We start from the raw sequence: 6,000 nt of genomic DNA, 5'->3' as shown, positions 1-6,000 counted from the left end.
CAACCAAGGTTGTCCCAAAGACTCTGTTTGAGTTATTTAAAGGTTGGAAACCGAGTTTGCGTCATATACGCGTTTGGGGATGCCCGTCTGAAGTAAGAGTTTACAATCCACAAGAAAAGAAACTAGACCCTAGAACTATAAGTGGGTATTTCATTGGATATGCCGAAAATTCTAAAGGGTATAGGTTCTATTGTCCATCTCATAGCACTAGGATTGTGGAATCAAGAAATGAAAAGTTTCTTGAAAATGACTTGATTAGTGGGAGCAATCAATTTCAGGACACTGGTTCTGATAAAAGTCAAATTGCTGCTGAACCGTCCACTTCAAGTGACAGATTGATTGTCATTCAGAGTGCCCCTCAAGATCAAATGGGTATTAGACAATCAGTTGTTGAAGTTCCACAAGCGGCCGATAACAATCTAGTAAATAAAGATGTTCAAGAATTTCCAGAAATTGTTGAACAAATGGTTGAGCAACATGATCCTCCGGAAAATGTTGAACCAACATTAAGGAAATCTACTAGAGAGAGAAGGTCAGCTATACCTAGTAACTATGTTGTATATTTACAAGAATCGGACTATAATATTGGTGCTGAAAATGATCCTGAAACGTTTTCACAAGCCATGAGTTCTAGAGAGTCAAATTTATGGTATGATGCTATGATAGATGAGATGAATTCAATGGCATCTAATGGAGTCTGGGATCTTGTCGAGTTGCCTAATGGTTTAAAAGCCATTGGTTGTAAATGGGTCTTTAAGACAAAGAAAGACTCATTAGGCAACATTGAGAGATATAAAGCTAGACTCGTTGCCAAAGGATTTACTCAAAAGGAAGGAATAGATTACAAGGAGACTTTTTCCCCTGTATCTAAGAAGGATTCTCTTCGCATCATCTCAGCATTAGTTGCTTATTTTGACTTAGAACTACAACAAATGGATGTGAAAACTGCATTTTTGAATGGAGATCTAGAAGAAGAGGTTTACATGAAACAACCAGAAGGATTTTCTTCTAGTGGTGATGAGCATTTGGTATGCAAGCTTAAGAAATCCATTTATGGACTCAAACAAGCTTCCCGTCAATGGTATTTAAAATTTCATGATGTCATCTCTTCTTTTGGATTTGTAGAGAACATTATGGATCAATGTATATACCAGAAGGTCAGTGGGAGTAAAATTTGTTTCCTTATTTTGTATGTGGATGATATTTTACTTGCTGCCAATGATAAAGGTTTGCTTTATGAGGTGAAACAATTTCTCTCTAAGTTTTGATATGAAGGATATGGGTGGCGCTTCTTATGTCATTGGCATTAAGATTCAAAGAGACAGAGTTCGTAGAATTCTGGGCTTGTCACAAGAGGCTTATATCAATAAGGTCTTAGAGAGGTTTCGGATGAAAGATTGTTCACCAAGTGTAGCACCTATTGTGAAGGGTGATAGGTTCCATTTGGAACAATGCCCGAAGAACGACTTTGAAAGGGAACAAATGCTTAATATTCCATATGCTTCCGCTGTTGGAAGCCTAATGTATGCTCAGGTTTGCACACGGCCTGACATTGCATTTGCTATTGGAATGTTAGGCAGATATCAGAGTAATCCAGGTATGGAACACTGGAAAGCTGCAAATAAAGTGATGAGGTGCCTTAAAGGAACCAAAGACTACATGCTTATGTATAGGCGAACTGAAGATTTAGAGGTCAAAGGTTACTCTGATTCAGACTTTGCTGGTTGCGTTGATTCAAGAAAATCAACATCCGGTTACATTTTTATGTTAGCCGGCGGGGCTGTTTCTTGGAAAAGCGCAAAGCAAACCTTGATCGCCACTTCCACAATGGAAGCTGAGTTCATATCTTGTTTTGAGGCTACATCACATGGTGTATGGATGAAGAGTTTCATTTCTGGGTTGAAAATCGTGGATTCAATTTCTAGACCACTAAAGATGTACTGTGACAATTCAGCTGCTGTTTTTATGGCTAAGAATAATAAAAGTGGAAGTCGAAGTAAGCATATCGAAATTAAGTACTTAGCCATAAGAGAACGCATTAAAGATCAAACAATTGTTATTGAGCATATTAGCACTGAATTGATGATTGCTGATCCGTTGACTAAAGGCATGCCGCCGTGACAGGGCCGCAAGTGCACGGCTATGTCGGTTTTAGTATAAAAAGTATCGTATCCACAGAGACCAATTTAACAAGTACCGCTTCTTGTCATTTCTATGTTTATCTAAGGCGAAATCAAAATTGTTTGGAGTTTGCGCGTAATAAAATAAAACAATGAATTTAATTTAATAATAATAACAAGAGACCGGAATGTAGTTCTCGTCGACCATCGATACTCACAAAGTAGTAGTTTTATAATTAATACAAGATAATTTTCTTCGCGGGAAATAATTAAGTTAAAGACGCCGCTTACTCTAGCGCATGCGGTGCCAGAAAGTCGAACCTGCAATTGCCCGCTTTCGTGTGGTACGAATTACAACTTCGAAGTCCTTTTTTGAAAAATAATTAATTCTTACTTGGAAAAAGTAATTTTTATTAGAAAATCAATTTAAAGGTACCGTCGGCTTTCGCACGCCCGTTACCGGATTTTAAACTTATAACCGTCAGCTTTCGCGTGCACGATTATAATTCTAAAATCTCTTTTTGAAAATATAAATTTTCTAAATTAATTTAAAAAGTGCTTTCGCTGTTTTTTTTTTAAAATTATTTTCCGAATTTCCTAAGTCCGTTATCGTTGCCGCTCTTTCGACACGTAAACGATATCTCTATGTTCCTACTTTCGTAGTGAAGCTTTTAATTTGAAAAAACAGAATTTTCGGACTAAAAATACACTTCTTGTTTCAATTATATAACATACAATTTAGTAGAGTATCATTGGTGTGACGATCCTCACATTCCGGGCTCAAAGTAAACTACTCAGACATAATAAAATAATAATCTAAACCTATTTTCTTGATGAATCCATATAAAAGCAAACAAATAAGGGAACCGAACCTGTTATTTGGATGGATACTTTAAATTAGGCAGAAAAGGACAACTACAGCCAGGGCATAATAATAATAATCCTCAATCAATTGAATTTGCACAGTAACCGCAAGTGATGGAATTGAAGAATTAGTAGCAGCAACAATAAAAATCCAATAGGCTTGGAATTGGATGAATACGGCAGTATGCAATAGCTAAGAAACTTACGCGCAGGAACAAGGAAATTTTAATAACCAGGAACAAGAATGATAACAGGAATTAAAAGGCTAATAAAGGGAAAAACTGAAACTTTAAATCGGATGAAATATATGTAAATTGCAGCGGCTAGAAAATTTGGAATCCCCAATGAATCGTCCAAGCTACGAGTGTAAAATATTGCAGGCCAAAAATATTGTACGGCAGCTAGGGTTCTAAAGAAATAAAACTGAACAAAAACTCGGGTCCCCTCCAACTGAGTGTCTTATTTGCTTTTATAGTCTAATTCTTGAACAGAAAAATTGCCAAAGGTCGTTGGGCTTGTGACACATATTTCTTTCTTTTCCTCATTTTTTCTTCACTTCTGTTTTTTACACCTTATGGTCCTGAAACACATCAAAGTACTAGCGGTAATCGTGCAAAATAAAATAATTGACTCTAAAATAAATGGAAAACAAACTAGTTAGACAGTGTATTTTGCATGTTATCCGCCGTCAAAATTTAAGGATCATGTAGAAAGTATGGGACTTGGTTCCCATATCTGATTTTCGTTGTAAGAACGATTTTAGTTTTATGAAACTCTATGTATGATATTTTCTCATATTTGATCTCTAAAGTGTATACATTTAATTTTGAGAAATATCAATTAAGTTTGGAACCAGAATAAACATAAATGATATGAGTTTATTCATTAAGTTATATGATTTGGTTAGAGACATAATACATTGTGATACATAGAAGATAATACTCAATTAAAGAGGACATGTCGCTATGATCCGTGTGTTTTTGTTTCTTATTATTGTAAGTGAAAGAATATGTCGACCAAGTGGGAGAATGTTGGATTTTTCCCTAATTAAGTTATTTATTTATTTAAATAAATAAGTGGTAATTACCCACTAAGTGCACATAGTGGTAATTACCCATTAATCAGAAAATGGTCTTTATTCTTTCCCTTAAATTTAGTAACTGCCCATTATGAGTGAGTGGAGGAGCAGTTTTGTTTTGCACGTTCAGTAACTTCTTGACGGCAGAAGTTATATAAAGGAGTGCACTTCATTTGTTTTGGTTCCCTAAGCCTAACATCTCTATTCAGAAGACTTGCACCATCAAAGTGAGATTGTGGAAGGTTTAGAAGAGCCTCAACTTCTTCAAACAAGAGCAATGGCTGGTTTAATTTACGTTTCCGCTGTTTAAGTAGTTATTTCTTTTGTTCTTTATGAAATAACTTACATTTTGTTGCAACTAAACTTGATTTAGAGAAGTTTATTTATTTTTTTGATCAGTTTTATTCTACAACGATTTTTTATCAATTTGAATCAATTATACAATTTCGCTTTTCAATGGTATAGCAAGCTAAGGTCTGTCCCTCAAAAAAAAAAAAAAATCCAAGGTTTGATTATTTTAAGTGTGAACTATTAACTTCCAAAGTAATTTGATATAAGTATATGTTTAAGTTAACTTATATTATTTCAATTTAAGAAGTTTGTTTAAAAATACTACTCATAAAAATATTATTATTTTTTGTTTGTCATTGCCCTTCAAAGGCATATTAGGAGAATTTTAATCATAATATTGTATATTTGTTATGTTTTTTCTTTTGTGTTTTATAAGAGACAAAAGGCATAAGAAACTTCGATTATATTTGTACTCAAAATGATGACGTAAAAATTATAAGTTGTAATTGTGTGCTATTAAACTTTGTTTTTGTCTACTATATTTACAATGTAAATGACCCGTGCGGCAGCACGGGTGGAAAGTCTAGTTGGTAACAAAGGCAGTAGACGCCTGGTCAAATCTACCAAAACGAAATTCCCATTTTAACTCAAGTTTGTAAGAAGATGAGCACGCCAATTCGTCTCGCGATAAATATATTTAATCTCACTCTTTCAATTTGAACCATCCAAAAGAGACAACGTTTTTCATGGAAGAAAGAACAAATAACAATTAGGTGACTTCCTAAATTTAATCATGTTGATGACTGGAAATAAATTCATCTCACACTAACACACGCGTTTTCGAAGAACAAACATAAATTGATTGCCAACTGCAAGCCATCATGAATTAGGTCCCTAATCTTGACCAAATTCGTAAAAGGAATTTTAGTGGGCCAAGTTATATTATCACGTTGTTTTAGTGAGTAATGATATTTTAGTGGGCCACTCATTTTTTTCACTAGACTTTATAAAAAGGGAAATGTTAACTTATGTCCTTGAGACATAAGTTAAGAAACCAAATATAGAAGGTTTTTCTTCGAACTTGTGCATCTAATGTCTTAAAAGTTGTAAAAGTTATACTTTTAATATAAAAGTTATTTTTAAGGGTTAATTATGTTTCTAATCCCTATAAAATAGTGACCTTGTAAGTTTAGTCCCTACTTAATTTTAATAGCATTTTTAGTTCCTAATTTTGTTTTTCTGCACTGAGTATTAATCCCTACTCAATTCAAATTTGTTTAATTTATGCTTAAATTCTTAAATTTTTGAACAATTTTTTGCAGACATGTTTAGAACATTACTAAAAGTTTGTCCGCAAAAAATTATCGCAAAATTTGATTTCTACATCCAGATTTTATTACTTTTTATCTTTAACTTTTGTCGTTTTAAAAAATTCATATTTAATTCATTTCATTTCAGAAAATTCTAAATTTTAGTAAACGAACCTTTCATAGTATTCTAATCTTGTCTCAAAAAAATCGTTCAAAAATTTAAGAGTTTAAGGATAATTAATCAAACTTTGTTTTAGCAGGGACTAAAATTATAAGTAAATTTTTTTTTATAGGGACTAAAAATGCTATTAAAATTAAGTAGGGACTAAACTTACAA

Source organism: Medicago sativa, chromosome 7 (genome assembly GCF_051527215.1).
Source record: "Medicago sativa cultivar Bolivia chromosome 7, Bolivia_mono, whole genome shotgun sequence".
Lineage (NCBI taxonomy): Eukaryota > Viridiplantae > Streptophyta > Magnoliopsida > Fabales > Fabaceae > Medicago > Medicago sativa.
The sequence above is the reverse complement of the archived record's forward strand: the minus strand, read 5'-3'. Positions refer to the sequence as shown.